The sequence below is a fragment of the Corythoichthys intestinalis genome, chromosome 6 (assembly GCF_030265065.1).
Source record: "Corythoichthys intestinalis isolate RoL2023-P3 chromosome 6, ASM3026506v1, whole genome shotgun sequence".
Lineage (NCBI taxonomy): Eukaryota > Metazoa > Chordata > Actinopteri > Syngnathiformes > Syngnathidae > Corythoichthys > Corythoichthys intestinalis.
The window spans coordinates 11210993-11233537 of record NC_080400.1 but is presented as its reverse complement, the minus strand read 5'-3'; the positions used below and the strand labels follow the sequence as shown (position 1 = coordinate 11233537).

At 38.5% G+C, this 22545-nt stretch overlaps 1 protein-coding gene across 1 annotated transcript in view; it reads left to right on the top strand.

Annotated features, from left to right (window-relative positions):
• The first annotated feature begins 273 nt into the window (after positions 1 to 273).
• The window catches only part of LOC130917370 (relA-associated inhibitor-like), a 46100-nt gene continuing 23828 nt past the window's right edge, over positions 274 to 22545 (top strand). Inside the window, exon 1 of the mRNA XM_057838702.1 lies at positions 274 to 498. The gene's annotated coding sequence lies outside the window, so the exon portion shown is untranslated. The remainder of the gene's footprint in view (positions 499 to 22545) is intronic.

Here is a 22545-nt window from a genome sequence, read left to right as displayed (position 1 = left end):
GTTCAATTCTTTCAGTGCTATTGACAACAATAGACGGCCAATCAGGTGGCGTTCTCATATTTCTGTTGTGAATTTAAATTAATTTGCCAATTGCCACGAGTAGACGTCCAATCCATTTGAACTTATAGCGAACGAATGCCCTTCAAGGCAGCCAACACGTTAAATATAATTTCGTCTATTATCAGAGGTCTAAGAAATTCATCATTTACATTTTTAAAGACTTTGAGCGATCAATTTTATACTTGGTGCTGTCCCTTTAAACTTCTTGCTCAGGTTACAGGCGTTTATTCAGAGAGGAGGAGCATGAGGCGGACCTGTAACTGTGTGCATGTGTGTGTGAGTGTGTAAACGTCTGGATGAGGCACACACTCAACTCTCAGTGACTGGGCAGCCGACTTCAGGAAGCCCAGGGAAAAAAAGTTCCAGGATCTGGACACGCAGATTTTTTTTTCTCCCGTAGTCTCAAAGGCAAGAGGAAGGACAACCATTTTCTCTGAGGTAAGACTTCTCATGTTCATTCCTGCAAAGAAAGTTACCCCATCCTTGTGGCCCTAAAAGAATGACGTTTTAGTTGTGGTGATCCTAAAGGCGAGGATGTTTTTTTGTGTTCAGACAAACTAATGAACATCAGATGTTACTATTTTAGTAGCAGTCTGATTTTGCAACCACTAAAGTGCCTCAGCTAGTTGCCAGATATGAATGCACTTTGAAATGCAGACATAAGAAGTAATGAATAGGCCAGAAATGGAAATTGTTTAGTTTCATGTTCATTTTTTGTGGTATTATGGTAGAATTGTAGTAACTGCAATGAGGTTGATTTTCACTGTGAATATTGCACTGAAAAAAAAAATCCACGAGGATGCTCTTAATGGTGTCAAACTCGAGGCACGGGAGTCAGATTGGGCTTTACCGTATGATTTTGTGTGGCCGACGAAAGTAAAACATGTACATCGACTTCACGTTTCATGCTAAACAATAATTCAGATGTTATTTAAAGTTTTTTTCCTTAAAAATATAAATAAATGAACATTTTCAAAAATCTAATAATGTATCTTATCAAAATGAATAAAAAGAATATTTTTACTCATTCATTTTTACTTTTTTCTTTTTGACTTAATAAATAACACTTGCTGTATTTGCCATTTTCTAAAATAAAAATGAAATTAAAAATAAATAAAGAGAATATTTACAGGGTTTTTTTATATTGAAAAAAATTTAAAGCAAAAATATTGTTTACAGATAGAAATTATTAGGTCAACAATGTTTGATAAATACAAATATTAAAAAATATGAAGAGGAAATTAATAAATGAAGAGAATATTTACTTTTTTTTCCTAAATAAAAAATACACAGATTATTTACTGTTTGCAGACCCCGTTTTTTGACTCCACCATGAATGTTGAGCTCTAGCTAGTGATGTGCCGTATTTTACCATATCTTAAGAAAAAAAAGAGAAAAATATAAGAAAATATTTGATATTAGGTCAACAGTGTCTCTAAAGAATTCATCAAGTCTCAAAATAGTTGTAAGGTTTTGTTTTGTTTTTTTTGCTGTAAATCTTTTGACTTCTTCAGCTATATAAATCCAATGCATCATCATCGTCAATCATAATTGACGATAATAATAGATGTACAATAATGTGGCTTTTAAAAACTAAATTTGAGGGTATCACTAATATAAGTCTAAACCTTTTGAACTGGGAACAGTGGTGTTACCAGGATCAATCAATCAATCAATCAATCAATCAATCAATCAATCAATCAATCAATCAATCAATCAATCAATCAATCAACTTTATTTGTATTGCACATTTAAAAAATCCGCCAAGGAGACCAAAGTGCTTTACATACCATAAAACAGCAAAATAAGTTAACTTTCAAAGATAAAACAAACACAAAAATAAAATAAACAAACAGTCATTGCACATTAAAAGCTGAAGAAAAATAAAATGTTTTAAGGCGTGATTTAAAATCCGTAAGTGAAGGGGCCTGTCTAATAGTAAGTGGTAATTGGTTCCACAGCCTGGGCGCCATCACTGCAAATGCACGGTTACCCCTAAGCTTCAGCCTTGATCTTGGGACTTCTAGAAGCAGGTGGTCAGCTGATCTGAGGGTTCTGGTTGGACTGTAAGGCTGAAACAGTTCTGACAGATATGGCGGCGCAAGATTATTCAAACATTTAAAAACAAATAATAATATCTTAAAATGTATTCGGTAATGTACTGGGAGCCAGTGAAGAGATGCTAAAATCGGGGTGATATGTTCGCGCCTGCGGGTTTTAGTTAGGAGTCGAGCAGCAGAGTTTTGCACAAGTTGTAGATGGGCCAGTGCAGCCTGACTGACGCCTGCATACAAAGAATTACCATAATCCAGCCGAGTTATGACAAAAGCATGGATCAATTTCTCCTAATCAGAGCGTGAAACAATAGATTTGACCTTAGCAATCTGGTGAAGCTGATAAAAACAGTCACGCACAACGCAAGAAATCTGCTTCTCGAAATTAAAATCAGAATCAAATTGGACCCCTAGATTTTTGACACAGTTCTTAAGAAATGGAGACAATGAACCGAGGTCAACATTCAGGGAGGGCTGGCTACTTGGTCTGAACGCCATGGCTTCAGTCTTGCTGTCATTCAAACTTTAAAAATTAAGTGAAAGCCACAACTTTTATGTCGTTGAGGCATTCAATCAGTTGACAGAACGTGCCATTTTGTGCCATTGGAAAATAGATCTGACAGTCATCAGCATACAAATGAAATAAAACACCACGTTTCCTAAAAACAGAACCAAAAGGCAATAAATAAAGCGAAAATAAAAGAGGGCCGAGGACGGATCCCTGGGGTACCCCATGTGGAAGTGATGCCTTTTTAGAGATAAAATTGCCCATTTTCACAGAAAAACTCCGTTCGTTTAGGTACGACTTGAACCATTCAAGAGCGATACCTTGAATACCCACACTGTGTTCGAGACGAGAAATTAAAATCTCATGGTCTACAGTATCAAATGCTGCAGGATGCCATGTGTGGGTGGGCATTAGTCTTACCGGAGGGCAAAAAAAACAACTACAATGCTCAAGTAAGTCGAAATCCAGCGTAGGGCTAATGCACCTTAAAACATGTTTTGTTTTCTTCTTGAGATAACTTGTTGAGATTTGGTCTAAACAAATAAAAGTTGATATGATTTGATTTGACTTACAACACATCCATAACTGAACAATATGGACATGCAGGTGACAATGTTTTTTTTAGGTAACCTGTTGTGTTTTCTCGGTTTTATTATTATTAATATCGTTATTCTTTGTTCCGCAGCCCCTTTAAGCTCAATTTGACCTCCTTAGAATGCTTCAAAATGCACCAAAATCGTCAGGCAGGTCAAGACAGGTGCAATCTTTGATACCGTGTAAAGACAAATTCCAAGTACACTATGTGGCCCCCCCAAGCAGTAATTGTTTGTCCCGCCGACGCTTTGAGCCCCACTTTGACCCCCTCAGAATGCTTCAAAACTCACCAAACTCAGGTGAACACTGGTGAAAACTTTGATAAAATGTAAAAAAATAAATAAAAATAAAAAATATGAATAAATGTGTGTAGCGCCCCCTAGGAACAAAACTAACATTTGCCCAGACTGCCGTTAGTACTACTTTCAGTTTCCTTTGGGTGGGCAGAGCGTGTCCGTGGGTGGGAACTCTCCCCCCTCCCCCGGTAACGCCCCTAACTGGGAACATTTGTTCCTTCGCTGCCAAGACTCCCAGATCAAATGGACTTGACGTCCGTCGCCGTCAATGGCAGCCAATAAGTCAACCGTGGTAGCCTGAGATGGCAGTTATAATGACCTTCCAAAAGAAACCTTAACTACAAGATGGGCTGGGAAAAAGAATTTGACACACCTGTCTCATAAAAAGTTTGGCAACACTGTTGCTCATTGCATTCATTCACATCACTTGTAAATACTTTGGTTTATATTCTTTTACACCTTGCAGTTGCAAAACTGGAATTTCCTGGTTTCTGGAGTGATAAATCTTTTTTTGCTGAATGACAAATTTGTCAGAAAACAACTGTTTGATGAATCGTGAAGACTCCAATATACTGTATGCCCTATGATTGGCTGCCGACCTGCTGGCCTGAGCTTGGACAGGCTCAAGCTCACTATTTACCAGTGTTGCACCGATACTGGTATCAGAAGGGTCCCCAATGTGGCACGAAAAGGCAGGTATTAAGAAATAATGTGCCGATGCTGTGCCATATGTACTCATCAAGATTGTTTTTCAACTGCTGGTTAGTGGTTACCCTTCCTAGCGAACTTGTATCCTCTGCTAGCATCTGTGATTAACACATGAGCTAAGATAATGTACTAAATTGGTAACATTGATGAGGATAACGAAAATATTTCGGTGACAAATACATTTTCATGACCATGACGTGATAATGCTGCGCTAAAAATGTGTCTTGGGAGACTAAAACATAACCAGGCTAATGCCAATTTTTGTCAAACGAGACGACAACAAGACGGAAATGCAACATATTTTCTGTCATGAGTGCACAATGCGAGACATTTTGTTATTGTACGTATAGACATCAGCCTGCATTGTAGCTGTGTTTGGGTCATGTCACTATTGTGGCATGTGCTGCACCCTCCACCCCCCACTGGTTTTTAGGAAGTCCTTCAGGGCTGAGCTCCAGGCTTGCTTGTTCTGAAAAACATGTTAGGATTTGTTTTCGTATTTTGGCAAGAGAAAATATGCAATGGTTCCTTAGCCTTTAAAGGTCTGTGCTGAGTGATCATCAACCACTAAGTGTAACTCATAATGTTAGCATCGCGTTTAGCATTAGCACTTAGCGTGGCAAGTATGGCTGCAGCTATCGAATATTTTAGTAATCGAGTAATCAACTGAAAAATATCAATTAATTGAGTAATCGCATAAAATATATATACTTTTAGGTGAAGCGCAATTATAAATATACATGAGAAAACAAGACATTTCATCTAATATTGAACCATTTTCAGTCAATCAATGTCTTTATTTTCGATGTAAATTGTTGAAAACAGCCAACAATTGCATCTCAGATGTAACTAGAATAAAAAAAAAAAAACTAATTCACTGCTTTCACTCAAAAAAACTTTTAGATCTTATAAAACAAAAATATACAGTGCCTTGCAAAAGTATTCGGCCCCCTTGAACCTTGCAACCTTTCGCCACATTTCAGGCTTCAAACATAAAGATATAAAATTTTAATTTTTTGTCAAGAATCAACAACAAGTGGGACACAATCGTGAAGTGGAACAAAATTTATTGGATAATTTAAACTTTTTTAACAAATAAAAAACTGAAAAGTGGGGCGTGCAATATTATTCGGCCCCCTTGCGTTAATACTTTGTAGCGCCACCTTTTGCTCCAATTACAGCTGCAAGTCGCTTGGGGTATGTTTCTATCAGTTTTGCACATCGAGAGACTGACATTCTTGCCCATTCTTCCTTGCAAAACAGCTCGAGCTCAGTGAGGTTGGATGGAGAGTGTTTGTGAACAGCAGTCTTCAGCTCTTCCCACAGATTCTCGATTGGATTCAGGTCTGGACTTTGACTTGGCCATTCTAACACCTGGATACGTTTATTTTTGAACCATTCCATTGTAGATTTGGCTTTATGTTTTGGATCATTGTCCTGTTGGAAGATAAATCTCCGTCCCAGTCTCAGGTCTTGTGCAGATACCAACAGGTTTTCTTCCAGAATTTTCCTGTATTTGGCTGCATCCATCTTCCTGTCAATTTTAACCATCTTCCCTGTCCCTGCTGAAGAGAAGCAGGCCCAAACCATGATGCTGCCACCACCATGTTTGACAGTGGGGATGGTGTGTTCAGGGTGATGAGCTGTGTTGCTTTTACGCCAAACATATCGTTTTGCATTGTGGCCAAAAAGTTCAATTTTGGTTTCATCTGACCAGAGCACCCTCTTCCACATGTTTGGTGTGTCTCCCAGGTGGCTTGTGGCAAACTTTACACAAGACTTTTTATGGATATCTTTGAGAAATGGCTTTCTTCTTGCCACTCTTCCATAAAGGCCAGATTTGTGCACCCTGAGACTATCACAGAGCAGGTGCATTTATACGGAGACTTGATTACACACAGGTGGATTCTATTTATCATCATCGGTCATTTAGGACAACATTGGATCATTCAGAGATCCTCACTGAACTTCTGGAGTGAGTTTGCTGCACTGAAAGTAAAGGGGCCGAATAATATTGCACGCCCCACTTTTCAGTTTTTTATTTGTTAAAAAAGTTTAAATTATCCAATAAATGTTGTTCCACTTCACGATTGTGTCCCACTTGTTGTTGATTCTTGACAAAAAAATTAAATTTCATATCTTTATGTTTGAAGCCTGAAATGTGGCGAAAGGTTGCAAGATTCAAGGGGGCCAAATACTTTTGCAAGGCACTGTATTTATATATGTATATTTCTTACCCGAAAATGCCATTACGCTTGATAACACACATCACTTAAAAGTTAGGTGTTTTTCCTATGTGTTTCATTTGAATTTCTATTTGTGTCAAGCTATTTTTAAGTTCTAGTTTTAAGTTAGTCTAAACCTTAAGTCCTGATAGGATTTTGAGTTTTTGCAGTGTTCAAAATAAATGTATGATACCTGCTGTATTGGAGCACATTAGGGACCAGTGCTACTTGGTGTTTTATCCACCAATGACAACTGAGCTAAAATTGACAGTTAGCATTATTAAATTTTTATTTTACACCCTCATCACTCTACAGTGCTGTTTTCACAGATTAAATAAAGCCTGTATTTAAGACACGTTAGCCACGCATCGACAGTGGTCATAATTAATAGAAACCTAGCCCTCCGCAGGGCTAATGTTACGTGAGCGGGTGTCAGTAACGTTAAACTTATTTATTAGCGCTTAGAAGTGTACTGCTTTAAGATGGCAGCCTTTTACTAATGCTGCTGACTCTTATCATTTGGCATCTAGTTCAACATACATGTGATCTCTATGAAACACATCAGACGCTACCTGCTACCACCGCAGCGTCATGCGGGCTAGTTTTTAGCAACGTCGGCGTTGTTTGTAGCCGCTGTCAGCTGCTGTAAGTTGTTGTTTTTTTTTTTTTTTTTTTTTTTTTAATTGCTTCTTCCTCTACGCACATGACATCAGCGCGTTTTCCCGCATTAAAAGTAGTCCGGGCAAAACGTGATTCTTAGAGCTGTCAAAATTTAATGATTACTCGAGGTGAATTAAATTACTCGGATCAGTTTTTAAACTCCAGTTACTCGAGTTGCTCGAGTATTCATTTCAGCTCTAGTGGCAAGCAAGCACTTTTGTCTTAACCTCTTGGACAGCTTTTTTTTTTTTTTTTTTTTTTTACATATAGTTCGTGGCGTCGAGGTGGGTATGGCGTCCAGATGGGTATATTTAAATGAAATTCTTTTTTTCCTTGCTGTAAGTGTCTTATCACAAAGTTGGCATTGTCCTTGTAAAGTGTAGACGCTACAATATGTACTCGCCTGTCAATGTTCATTCAAAAATGTTGGAAAGCTTTTTTTATTTTTGGACTGAAACATTTAAATTTTACAGATGAAAACATTTTGACTAATTGTTGACTAAAACTAAACAGACGAACACATTTTGAAATGACTAAAGCTAATAAATATTTTCGTCCAAAAGACAAACACTAAGGCGACGTCCCCATTTTTTGTCTCGTATATTCGAACAGTATTTTAGATCGGTCCGCACTACGTTGAAGGTGCGTTTATGAACACCCCGCTCCTAAAAGGGATGTCTGCATTTTCGCAGACTACGCATGCGCAAAAAGAAGCAGCCTCATGTGTGACGTCATCGTCCGTGCCGGTCACCTCTAAACCGGCAGCTTATCATTTTTCGGCGTGGTTCGATGTCTTTTCCGGATGTGGTCTAGCATAGGATTTAAAACCCCTTTCAGTTAAAAGAGGAGTACGAAACCCGCATCTGTACTATTCGCCTCCATTGTTTACAATGCCGTAATGCCACACAAAAAAACACTTCTTTTTTATCTGATTATTATATGGATGCCTGGCTACATTAGGCGGCAGGTCCGAAGTTTATGAAATTACACGGCCACCTACCCCATGTAATAAAATCTCTGGACAAGGGGTAGATTAGTGTAGCCGACATTCCATACATTTCAACTAATTACACCTTTAAGGAAATTAACATTACCTTCGTGACAGACTTTTATCCTCTGCTAGCATCAGTGATTAGTTAAACAGTGTCTGACCAAGCCATTATAGCAATGGTGTTAGATTCAAGTGAGTATGCAGTAGGCCTGAACGATATATCGTTTAAACATCGCCATCGCGATGTGCGCATGTGCAATAGTCCCATCGCAAGGACGCGCGATATTTTTTTAATTTCATTTTTTTTAATCCACAAACGTTTGTTTTGAGGAAGGAGAGGGAAAAAAAGCGCACAGCTTCTCTTTCTCTCCAGCAAGTCATCGGCTCCTCCCCCTCCCCCTGCAACAGCGGAGTGGAGGGAGGAGGGGCCGAACAGCAGAGCGGAGGGAGGAGGGCCCGTTCTCAAAGTGAAAGCAAGCAATCAACACGTTGGAGGAGCAAGGAAGACTGTATCCAAAAGGAGTTTTGGAAGTATTTTGGCAAGAACAAGACTATAAGGGACAAAAAACAGCCCTGTCGACAGTGCCTCGCCATGGTTGCCTCAACAAGAAGTAATCTGTCAAACATGTGGGACCATTTAAAACGCAGGTATCTATGCATTCCTGCTACGAGCTCCCCATCAGAGGCTTTTTAGCACAGGTGGGAACATTGTTACGTGCCAACGTTCTTGTCTCAAGCCTGCTATAGTGGATAAACTAATAGTCTTGGCCAAAAACCTATGAGATCCAGTTGAGAATTGCTGAGCAAGGAAGGTGGACGATATGCAGACAAATACATAACACAGCTGAAGGAATGTCTTTTCTTCTTTTTATTCATGTGACAGCTATCAGGAAGGCAGGAAATTTGGGAGTTAAAATGGTTCTGTTATTCATCAGTTATTTGCAGTTATTCAGTTCAATTATTTACAAGTTCAATTGAGTTTGTTTCTTTTATATTTAAATTTATTGTAAACCGTATTTTTCAAATAACTATATATAGTACAGCTGCACATAAAGTTTTGATACTTAATATTTTTGTTGAAATATTTTTACAACTTTGTTGCCGTTTTGCAGTTTTATATTGTTATATTTTGTGTAAACAACTCAGGGGACTAATGCACTTGCACTTTTATTAGTCAGATTTAATATTTAAGTTCAAATATGTTGACAACTTTGTTGTTTAACTGAGGTTTTTATTTATTGTTATAGTTTGTGAACTCTTTTGTCATATTTAATATTTTTGTTCAAATATGTTGACAACTTTGTTGTTTTACTGAGGTTTTTATTTATTGTTATAGTTTGTGAACAACTCTTTTATTTGTCATATTTAATATTTGTGTTCAAATATGTTGACAACTTTGTTGTTATTTTACAGAAGTTTTTATTTATTGTTATATTTTGTCAAAAACTTAGGGGACTAATGCACCTGCTCTTTTATTTATCATTTAATGTATTTGCCGCTGTTGAAGTGTAAAATATTGTATTCAATAAATGATCTATTTTGTGCAGACATGACTTCCTTGATACCTTCATACAGAAATCTTCATCATTCACAAATTAAACGGTATTATATAAATACACTGTGGTCACGGTGTGTTATGTAAAGTATTTCCAAACAGCTATTCAAGTCATTTAGTGAAAATTTCTTTAAAAAAGATAGATCTTTTTTTTTTTTTAATATCGCAATATAATATCGCAATATATTGCAAACCTAAAAAAAAATCGCAACAATAGTTTTTTCCAATATCGTTCAGGCCTAGTATGCAGTAATTTAATACTAAAATGAAGAAAAATATTTTGTATATGTATTCAGAAGACCTGGTATCGGTACATTATCAGTATCAGCCAATACCATTCAGTGGTATCCGGTAGCAGATTCAATATTGGTAGCCAACAGTATCGATGCAACTGTTTACCGATACTGTTTACCCAAATAAGAACAAGTGCTACAGAAAATGAAAGAATAAGCTGAAACTGAAGTGTCAGCGTCAAACTACATCTACAACTTGCGATGCTGTGTTCGCTGAGCCAGTCCGGACATGTTTGGGACTCGAACCCTCATGAGTTCTTTTGGCCTGACGCGGGATTGACACATGTTTGGGATGTGCAAAGTCGAAAGCCTTTCTCACCTCCGCAAGCAAATCAAACCTGGTTGCAGAATGTCAAAGCCTGGCCAAGGCGTGTGCTGATACTTGCTGTCACTTGTTGTTTTGCACAATAACAACTTGCCTGCAAATTTCCACAATGTGTTAAAAATGCATGCATTTTCACAGCTAACTAAGTGTGGTCATATTAGGGTCATTCCAGAATTGGAAGACATTTTGCCTTCAAAATTCTTGTGAAATAAGCATTCACTTTTCTGATTTTCTGCTACATAGTCGCCAATAATGGGTAATAAACGATCAAGGCCTTAATTAGTTCATCTTACAGTTCAATGGTAACATTTTTATCATATGAGTTATTTGATAATTACAATATATTTGGCATAATCACAGTAACAGGGCTGCAAATCTGTAGCCTACTAATGTTAGCTTTCTGTCAGGAGTAGGAATGGCGTACTGCAAGCAACACGTCATTTTTGCTCATTAATATTCATGACGTTAGCAATTGTGTCTAGGCGGGTAAACTTCCCGTTTGTCCTTAATAGTAAATGAATGGAAATCGTGTACATACGAGATGTTTACTGAGCTATACCTACAAATTCTGTCCGAAAAGAAAAGTTAAAGAGATGGCTTGAGTGTCGAGGGCTGAAAAAGATGAGCCGACCTGATCCAGACTTAGCTTTTTTATCGACACCTTTTCTTGTGTGCATTGCCTTACGCCACTGACAATGACATTTTCCTGTTTCAAAAATCTATCCTTTACTACCATATGCCCTGTCTTTCCTATATATAATATGCTCTGGTTGTCTTACGTCTCTGACCATTCTTGGGAGCAATTTACATTGCTATTTTTTGTGTAGCGATCGCAAATGCTACTCAGTGACAGCCAACCAAAACTTTTTTTTTTTTTTTTTTTTTTTTTTTTTTTTTAAAAACCTGTCCTGTTCAGCTGTTTGACACAGAGAATGGAAGTCTAAGTGCCCAGATTCTGAACAGTTTTAATGTTTCCCATTGAGAGTCTGACATACTCCCATTGTGATCATTCAAAATACCTTTTTATTATGACAAAGCAGCGAACAGGAAGGGATTATGGGGGGAAAGAAGAAAAGAAATACAAGAGAAGAAGGAAAAGAAACACATACACAAACAACAACTAGAAATACATTGAACATTGCCAACCAAAACTTTTAATTTTTTCATGAAGAACAAATCTTGATTCTATATTTACACATCCCCCATACTAAAGTTAAAAAACGTATGAAGAAAACATCCTTCATATGTCGTAATGTCTAGAGTCGTTTCTACAAGTTCCGTAGCAGCAGTGTTTGATCCAAGGGCGTAGGTTTGGTCTCAACATTGGTAGGGACGATATACTGTACACTTTTTGCTGGGGACGGGACATTGGTAAGACCAAACAGATTATTGAACGGGTTTCAGCTTTTACATTTCTCACGAATATGAATCTAATGAATTGATTGGCTAAATGATCAATGCAAAATAAATCTGTATTGACTTATACTAATTTACAAGTGTATTGGTTCAGGTGTTAAATGTTTGATTCAAACCTTTATTTTCAAAAACTACCAAAGAAACATTTTGAATTGCGTTACTGTAATGAACATAATGCAAACAATGATCTAAATGAGGGACGGATAGCATGACGTTGTTTTTCCTTGTAGAGGCTGGCTTTACCACAGTAGTTTTGCAGGTTAGCACGTTCACACAGTTTAATGCTATGCTAACTCTGATGCAGGTCGGACTTTTAGTAGCAAAATTGGTGGTGTTTCTCCCACCTCCATGCAACATTGACGTCTTTTTACATTACTGATAGTAGCTGCTGCTGCTGCTGGCCGAAAAAAAACTTGTAATATCCCTCCTCTTTGGAGGAGGCGGCATTTTGCCGACATGTATCTGTAGGGGCTGTGCGAGTGTGTCACTGTGTGGCAGGGGGCAGGTTCAAGTCGTCAGTCAATCAAACGTGCATTTGAGAGGGGAAAAATGGACCGGCACATTCCCTTAATAATGGTAGGGTCAATTCTATCCTTACAACATAAGGCAAGACAATCTAAATTACCTATATAACTGAACTCATTATATAATTCAAATAGGGTTGCTTAAAAGTTGGTGGTGACAATTTGAGCATCCTGAAAAGTTGGTAGTGTCATGTCCCTACCGTCCCTATGCAAACCTACGCCCTTGGTTTGATCGGCATGTTCTTTTTTGAAAGGTTACAGGAGGGAAAAAAAAGCAGAAATAACATGGTTTGTATGCGAGAGCGTCGATAATGTCCCACTTCCGCGTTACGATGGCGACCTCAATGTCTAAAAATAGCATTCGTGCAGTACGCTATTTGCAGTTTAGCTAGCTGTTACTGCAATGAAACAAATAATGCTCCAAAAGCTAGAGAAGGCAATTTCCCCTATATGTTTTTGGCTACTTCCCATTAATTTGGAGGCATTTTCTGGTCACTTCCTTGTTTACTCTTTGGCTCATTTCATTGGCTAACTCTTTGCCCCTCAGAGTTAAACGGGATTGGATGTCTCGCGCCGTCAATAGCAGCCAATGTGTCCCCGTTAAAGGAATACTTGGTAACTTTTCAGTTTTGGTCGATTTTAGTGACGCAGCTGGACAAAAGCGGTAGTGTTTTGAAGACTGGTCCTCTCGTGAGGACCAGCGCACACTCACATAGTGTCGTAAAATCATGATGGTCGTCTGCAGATGGATTAAACAACATTTCTATTTCCAGTGGCTGTGTGAAGGATGAAAAGTAATGAATCCAGTTGTGGCTAAACAATAGCATATGACAGTTAGCAACCGTGTGGCTTAGTGTGGCCAACGCCAACGACTAATTAAATCCCCGCTAACTAGAAGATTAAGCCTTATGTAAAAAATTGAATTACATGCGATGACATTTTTCTGTTGAAGAAGCAAAGGGAGAAAAATTAGTAAAAAGTAACTGATAAGTTACTTTAAAAAAGTAACTGATCAGTTACTTTTAAGGTAAAATAGTTACTTTGTTAATAAAATAATCAGTAAAGTAACTACATTACTTTTTTGAGTTGTAATCAGTAATCAGGAATTAAATTACTTTTTCAATAATAATCTGACAACACTGATCATAACTGTTATGAAAATATTTTATAAAGGTTGAAAAGTTACCTAGTGTTGCGTTAACAACTATATTCCATGTTTTTTCAATTTTTCATGAAATTTTTTCGTGATTATTTTTGTTTTTGGTGGTTTTTTTCAATGTGTTTTTGTGATTTAAAGAAAAAATTGTTTTTTTTTTTTTTTTGCAGTTTGCCATTTTTTTAAAGCTTTTTTTGCAGTTTAGCTTTTTCTGTTTTGTGTGTGTGTTTTATCGCTTATTTTCACAGGTGTTTATTTTTTATTTTTTTGCCTTTTAGTGTAGATTTTCGTTTGTTTGTCCATTTGCCCCTCCCAGGCAAAATTGATTGGACGTCTAGCACGGTTTTTCAATTTTTTTGGTGATTCTTTTTTTTTTTTTTTTAGTTTTTGGTGTTATTCTCCTGTTTCTTTTTCTTTTGCTCTTCTTTTCTGCAGTTTCTGCAGTTTGGAGTTTCCTGTTTTTTGCAGTTTATTTTGCTGTTTTCTTAGCGATTTTGTGTACGTATTTTAATTCAGTTTTTCACGTTTTGCATGTTTTCACTGATTTCTTTGTGGTTTTTGTGTTCTTGCTGTGGGTCATTTCCTTTTTGTTAGTCACCCTGTTGATATCAGGTTATTTTTTACCATAGAAAAAGAATGGGGCCATTGGAAATGAATGGGGATATTTTTGTAAAAACAACTGAAAGTCAAATACCGATGCCAAAATATTATCCTGTGGGCCGCAACTGTCCTAAATGAGTATAAAAAAACATTTAAGAAAAAAACTCATGAAAGGGTTAAGGATTCCATCAAAAAATTGGTCCATCCTGAGTCTTGTAGGTCAGTGGGTTATCTATTCATTGCGCAAAATATGACAAATCCTAACACTCCTTTTCAGAGATTTTTATTCCCCCCAACACATACATAGACATTGAGATAAATGTTCTCCAAACTGACATGTCACCTAGAAAGGATGACTCAGTCAGTCTTTTCTATTTGTAGACTTTTACCAGAGATACGCCCAAGTTCCTCTCAACAACTCTCGCTTATTGAGCAACCGAGGTGCTCGACGTTACCTCATAAAAAGCACTCTTCCCCTTTACATGAGCCTCTGGGCGTCTTAGGAATCTGTCTGTGCCACAGCTCATAGTCACCATTTCTAGACAGTGAACAAAGCTGAGGCCATTACACAAAGATTTGCAGTTCTTTTCCCACAATTTATGTTCTCCTTCCAACGAATTATGTGTTTCTTTGTTCAGTTCCGTGCCAGAAAGCGAGTGTTAGGGAGCGATTTGGGTGAATCCCTGTTCCCAACTGTGATTAAACACTTTGGGAAGAACATGTGTTGCCCTCCTGGTAACTTCAAGTTTCACTTTTCCCAGTGTGGTTTTTGAAACCACAAAATTCATCGGTGTAAAATGCAGAAGCTTAACTTATTTACTTTAAGAGTAAAATCTTGTCCCCCCAAGGTTGAACGAGACGCTGAGGTTAAATTTTCAGGAAATAGTGACCTCAATGCTGCGATCAGAAGTCTAGAATTAGAGGTCATTTGAAGTGCTGCCCTTCAGATTTGAAACAATCCCATGTTTTTGGAAGCCCTTTTAATTTTTGTCTTAGTCTTTTGGACCAAAATACTTCTTAGTCATATTTTAGACATTTCAAAATACTTGTCTTCGTTTTGGTCAACGAAAGATAATACAAATTTCGTCTAGTTCAGTCGACAGTTACACAAAATGTTTTCATCTGTAAAATTAAAAAGTTTTAGTACAAAAATGAATAACTGTTTCCAACAATTCCGAATGAACATAGGCAGACCAGCACATTTTGTAGCATCTACAAGGACAATGCCAACTTTGGGATGAGAATACATGCTCAGCAGGAAAAGCAGTACATTATTTTCAGTTAAACCTACCTAGAGGCCACGAACTGTTTGTAAAAAAAAAAAAAAAAAAAAAAAAAAAAAAAAAGCAAACATTGTCCGGGTGTTTAAGAGGATGCTCGCCATGCTAAAGTTGATGCTAATGCTAACGTGAATGCTTGGCTACGAGTTCGACGAGTTACATTTAGATGATGATCACTCAGCAGTCAGCACAGACCTTTAAAGGCTAAAGCAACACTGCATATTCTCTCTTGCAAAGACAAGTAAACAAATCTTACCATGCGTTTCCATACGAGCAAGTTGGGGTGCAGCCTAGTTTGAAATGCACCCAAAAACTAAGAGTGAGGGAGATCTCACATGAGTGACACGACCCAAACACTGCTACAATGCAAGCTGACGTTCTCCTTATACTAGTACAATATGAAAATGTCACGCATTGTGAACATATGACAGAAATTTGTCACATTTTTGTCTCGTTGTCGTCTCGTCAGACGAAAACTGCCATTTGTCTCGTTATGTTCAAGTCTCCCAAGCCGTGTTATTAGCTCGTCATCTCCATGTCATGATCATAAAAATTGTTCGTCGACGAAATATTTTTGATAGTTATTGTTGACGAAAACACAACCCGGCCCTTAAAGGGGAAATGTGAACTAAGGTTGGCCAACCGTGTTTTTGAATAATATCAATGGCTAAACAATTATGAGCATATTTTCATTATTTTTTTTAACGCAACCCTTCCAGATTGTTTGTTTAACCCATAGCAACGCCCCTGACAACGAAAATGCTTTTCTTCGGCAATCTTCGGAAATCTTCGGAAATTACGTCACACCGGGAAGTGCGAGGGAAGTCCGCCATAGAACAGTATTGTTTGTTGCATTGCTTCTCGGTAAGATGCCACGGCGGTGTGTGGCCATGTTTTGTTCTCACTCAAACGAAAAGTTGTATGAGTGGCCAAAGGATAGCAGGGCACGTAAATGGACATCTTTCGTTCGCACGAAGCGAATGAATTTCACGCCATCATCGAGTAGTGTTCTCTGCTGCAAACACTTCGAAGATGCCTGCTTCCTTAACCGGTCTGCTTATGATCAAGGATTTGCCAAAAAGTAAGTGTGATTTTTGGATAGATGACTGATGACTTTGTCAAAGCAGAGCTGCCAACTGTTGTGGAATGTACAGTAGAAGCTAGCGACGTGAGCCGAAAGCCAACTCGTGGCAATAGTCGTGGCATAGTTGTTGTTGTGTTCGCTGGTGTTACGTCCCAAGGACGGCTCGCGAAGGGCGTAACATAAAACGAGCCACACGATTTCACAAGTGGCACAAAATTTACACAACAATCAAACTCGCAATGAATATGGTAAATGATGTTAAATAGCGCTTTTCCACCTTTCAAGGCAATATGTAGAAAATGTAGATGAAGCTCGGCTTCGGGGTAAGCCCAGGCCAAAACAACAAACAAAAGGAATCTACACTTGAACCCCAACCGCTAACTAAACCCTAATCATGAAAAAGAACGAAGAAAAGACAGCCACTAACGTAGCTTCTTACGCTAAAAAAAAACCAGGAGAAAACGGGTTGAACAGAAATGGCGACTTACCCCTTCTTGCTTCAGTGCTCTTATTTACAGTGGTGAACAAAAACGATCCAATAACGAATAAACACAAAAGACCTCACCGAAAAAGCGGGAGTGTATCAGGCTAGCGATCAAATGCAAACGAGCGTGAATGGCGAGCAAACAGCTGGCGAGGAGGACCACGGCAGAATGCCATCAAATGTGAACGTTGACAGCTCAAGTCCCGCAGTGAATCATGGAAAATGTAGTCTCGGGACAACACTGAAGTGGTGCTTTGTAATCTGTTCGCTTGTGTGAAAAAACTACATTTCCTCACGCCATTAGATGCCAATTCCTGCCGATAGTCCCAGGAAGTAGTAGTAGCTGGTAGTACGAGGCGAGGCGGAGATGAGCGACAAGCAAAACATTGCGGTCGAATGTGGCGGCAGTCCGCTATCATTTTGTTTTCTTATTGTTGCCACAATAAAGTGAAGAAAGCCATCAACGACTCATCTCCTTCTTTCCCCCCAACGTTTTTATATTATTATCTTATATGCACGAGAGCTGCAGGATCTGCCAAAATGAACATGCAGTCTGATTATTATTTTTTTAAACAATGTCATCAGATAGACAAAAACATAAAATTATGTGCAAATGCCTGCATCTTCAAATCATGAAAATAATAACAGCCTATATTTTACCAATCTTGTAATCTCGATGGGTCTTGTCTCCATTCCATGTCAGGTAGTCTAGGCACATTGTTTGCATCCTGATTAGCGTCTGGCTAATACATGTTAGGTCAACATAAAATTCCAAGCTCCTCTTCTTCCTCCAACTCTTCAAAAACTTGGATCTCCTCCCTTGCGCTCGATCTATTGCTTATATCGCTGTTTGAATCATTGTTTGAAGGGCTTTGTATGGCGGCCGTATGGAGCGCTGCCATCGATGTTCTCGGTGTGACGTATCACTTCCGGGTTTGTCCCCTTTCAGGCTCGAACTTCGGAAACGCGATTATTTTGTTAAATATACAACATATAAATTATTTTTTCATGCTTTATTTGTTGCACAATGTTTAATTACTTTAATTGTGACCCTATTTGGCATGTTATGAAATTACTTCACATTACAGCTTTAAATCTGGAAAAAAAAAATATGCCAAAAACTGAAAAAGCAGAGCCCCCACGGGAAAAAAATGCGATTAAATCCTGCGGAAGAACCGCAAAAAAAGGAGAAATCGCAAAATAAAAAGCAAAACCAAAAAAATAACATAAAAATTAAGAAAACCCAGCAACAATAGCAACCCACCCACCCAAAAAAAACAAAATAAAACAAAAACATCTGCAAAAAATTGCCAAAAACCATGAAATCTGATAAAAAGCAAAAAAATTCTGCCAACACCTGCAATAAATCACAAAAATAAACCACAACATGACGAAAAAACACAAAACAAAAACCGCGAAAAAACCACCACAAAACTGCAAAAAAATACAAAATTGCAAGAACAATAACTGCTGAAAACAGCGATAAACCATAAACCCTGCAAGAAAATAGTTAAATGGCAAAAGAAACCTACCCGGCGACGACAGTGGAAAAACCCGACAAATCAGAAAAAACGTGAAAAAAATTAGGTAAAATCCTGCGAAAAACTGCAAAAAAAAAAAATTTAAAAAAAAGAAAGAAAGAAAAATTGCAATATAAAACGCAAAAACAAAAAACAAAAGGCAAGAAAACCCAGCAACAGTTGCGGAAAAAAAATAATCTGCCAAAAACTGCCAAAACGGTGAAAAAACAGAATCCTCCATCCCCGAAAAACTCAATAAAAGCAAAAGAATTCTGGGAAAAACTGCAAAATCCCCCCCAAAATTTGTAAAAAAACACCCACAGTAAAACCAAAAAAAATTCACAAAAACAAAATGGCAAAAAAGACCACCACAAAACAGCAAAAAAAAAAAAAAACTAAATTGCAAGAACAATAACTGCTGAAAACCGTGAAAAACCATAAACCCCGCAAGAAAATAGGTAAATGACAAAAGAAACCCACCCGGCGACGACAGTGGAAAAACCCGACAAATCAGAAAAAACACGTGAAAAAAATGTGATAAAATCCTGCGAAAAACTGCACAAAAAAAAAAAAAAGAAAAATTGCAATATTAAATGCAAAACCAAAAAACAAAAGGCAAGAAAACCCAGCAACAGTAGCGGGAAAAAATTAATCTGCCAAAAACTGCCAAAACGGTGAAAAAACAGAATCCTCCATCCCCGAAAAACTCAATAAAAGCAAAAGAATTCTGGGAAAAACTGCAAAATCCCCCCCAAAATTCGTAAAAACACCCACAGTAAAACCAAAAAAAATCACAAAAACAAAAATGGCAAGAAAGACCCCCACAAAACTGCAAAAAAAAACACTAAACTTAAAAATTGCAAGAACAAAAACCACCAAATACCGCGAAAAAAAAAGTGGTGCATGTGCATTTTGCAGACATCTTTGGATACTCTTGTATTATTTACTGGAAGTCTTAAGAGATTTAACTGAAGTCCTATGTGATTTTTTTCAAAGTCTCACAGGATTTTGCAGCAGTGTTTCAGAACTACCAAGTTTTGTTAGTCTCAGCATGTGTTTGCATTTTGTTTTTGCTGAAGTCTCGTGATTTTCGAGGTGTCTCTCACGAGATGAGATTTAACAGTGACTTCCTTGTGCTATGAGACTGCATGAAAGTAAATTGAGATCCAATTACATTAAACACCAAAAAAATATAACCTCCAAGCCAAGTTCTAAAGAAGGAGGAAGGAAATTGTGGAAGCACAGATAGAATTCAAACAAGAGATGTAGGAAGTGAATGGAATTTTGGAATGCAAAGACTGCAGCACGATCACTTTAAAAGACATACAAGTAGCTGACACACCCTGTGTGGTATTCTGCTAAACTAACGATTATCATCACTAACCCTTACATACACTCAGACTCTTCCATGTTTGCTTGTCATGGTGAAACAAAGACCGGCCTTTTGTTACCCTCTAAATGCTGGGAAAGGGAAGACCAACGTGTTGCTTAACACATAATTCTAGGGAAATACGTCATAGAGAATCAACTGAACTGAACTTTTGGAGTTTTCGTAACTTTTGCAAAACTGCACAATCTTACGCTAAAACCGCTATTGTTTATTTTGTTGTTTGGGGTTAAGGGTTCAGTTGTGTTGGGAACTAATGTAGAATTGGAAATGTTTGAACTAAATTGAAATTAAAATACTCAAACCTCAGCCACATGTGTAACAGTGGCGGATGCAGTGGCTCAGCAGAACCCACTGCTCAGTAGGGAAAGAAATTAGAGTGCCAGAAGTTAAGCCTCCACACACAAGCAGATACAATAGGGAAAAAAAAAAAAAAAAGAAATAACCCAATTTTTGGCTAGTCGTTTTTATCGCTAGGATGATTATCAAAGTCTCTGTTTCAATTCAGAACAAAGGAATAAAAATTGAAAAATGCCTTTTGTGAATTTTAATACGACAAGATAACTGATTCGCTCAATTCTCTGTCAATCAAAAAGGGGTTCAGCCTTAGGCAGATCATCCAATCATAATGCACAAAACCAGAGCGTCCGATGGGCGGGATAATCCCAGCCTTTAGCCAATGACTCGTCTTGTTTCGCTGTAGTGGAGCAATATACTCTCAACTCTGGGGAAGCACAGCTTCCACACGTTTTAAATCAGGGCTCACCAAGCTATGCTAAGTAACTAAGCTTTTCGACACCTTTGCACTAGTCTGGTGTCTTACAAGTGTAATCAGTTGATTGTAGTCGGGTCCTGCTTATTTTAGCAGAAACCTCATTGGTTAAACTGTGCTCGATCGGTAGGAACAAAAACCAGGACCCACAGTGGCCCTTGAGAACCGGTTTTGATAACCCTGGTTTAAAGTAAAGATGCACCGATACCGATACTAGTATCGGCAGGGGGCGCCGATCCGGCCCGAAATGGTGGTATCGGTATCGGCGAGTACCAACAAAGACGGCGCCGATACCATTTACCGGTCCATTATTATAACATTTGACCACAGCCTTTTTCTCCGTCTGGCGCTCACTACACTCTGTCTCTGTGTTGTGTGATGACACGTGAACACCAAGCAGCTATCGCTATTGGCCTGCTCCAGACCAATGAGAGCGGGCCAATAGCCACTCCTGACCAATCAAAAGGGGGCTTTTTCATATGGACGAAAAACAAACCAGGAAATATGGCGGCGGGCGGTCGGGAAATATTTCCAAATAGAAATCCCGTCGATTAAAATCAATGGCTGCATGCAAGATTTGCGGCCTGAAAGTTTGGAGATGTGGAGTTAAATCGGCCAATTTCAATACCTCGAACTTGATAAAACATTTGAAGACGAAACGTGAACGAACACAAGGAGTTTGAGCCTGCAAGAGCAGTTCTGCTATCCAGAGGAAGAAGGCCGCTGGACCGGAGCAACAATCTCTGGTCAGTTCACTTTGTCTACTTTACTTTTATTGTCTTTTACTGAAAGAAATGCCGCAGTAATTTGGGAAGTGTTTCCAAAGTATTGTTGCCACCTTTCAGAAATGGAAATAAGGGACTCCCACCTCCCGAAAAAAAGGAGAGACGGGATGCTGTGGTCAATTATTATTACTTATAATTGTTAGCGTCCGCAAATGCGGAAACAAGGTTGAACCTCGAAGCAGACAACAAGCAGGTCCGAGATACTGTTGTGGAGAAGTTTAAAGCCGGATTTGGATACAAAAAGATTTCCCAAGCTTTAAACATCTCAAGGAGCACTGTGCAAGCCATCATATTGAAATGGAAGGAGCATCAGACCACTGCAAATCTACCAAGACCCGGCCGTCCTTCCAAACTTTCTTCTCAAACAAGGAGAAAACTGATCAGAGATGCAGCCAAGAGGCCCATGATCACTCTGGATGAACTGCAGAGATCTACAGCTGAGGTGGGAGAGTCTGTCCATAGGACAACAATCAGTCGTACACTGCACAAATCTGGCCTTTATGGAAGAGTGGCAAGAAGAAAGCCATTTCTCAAAGATATCCATAAAAAGTCTCGTTTAAAGTTTGCCACAAGCCACCTGGGAGACACACCAAACATGTGGAAGAAGGTGCTCTGGTCAGATGAAACCAAAACTGAACTTTTTGGCCACAATGCAAAACGATATGTTTGGCGTAAAAGCAACACAGCTCATCACCCTGAACGCACCATCCCCACTGTCAAACATGGTGGTGGCAGCATCATGGTTTGGGCCTGCTTTTCTTCAGCAGGGACAGGGAAGATGGAAGATGGATGCAGCCAAATACAGGAACATTCTGGAAGAAAACCTGTTGGTATCTGCACAAGACCTGAGACTGGGACGGAGATTTATCTTCCAACAGGACAATGATCCAAAACATAAAGCCAAATTTACAATGGAATGGTTAAAAAATAAACGTATCCAGGTGTTAGAATGGCCAAGTCAAAGTCCAGACCTGAATCCAATGGAGAATCTGTGGAAAGAGCTGAAGACTGCTGTTCACAAACACTCTCCATCCAACCTCACTGAGCTCGAGCTGTTTTGCAAGGAAGAATGGGCAAGAATGTCAGTCTCTCAATGTGCAAAACTGATAGTAACATACCCCAAGCGACTTGCAGCTGTAATTGGAGCAAAAGATGGCGCTACAAAGTATTAATGCAAGGGGGCCGAATAATATTGCACGCCCCACTTTTCAGTTTTTTATTTGTTAAAAAAGTTGAAATTATCCAATAAATTTTGTTCCACTTCACGA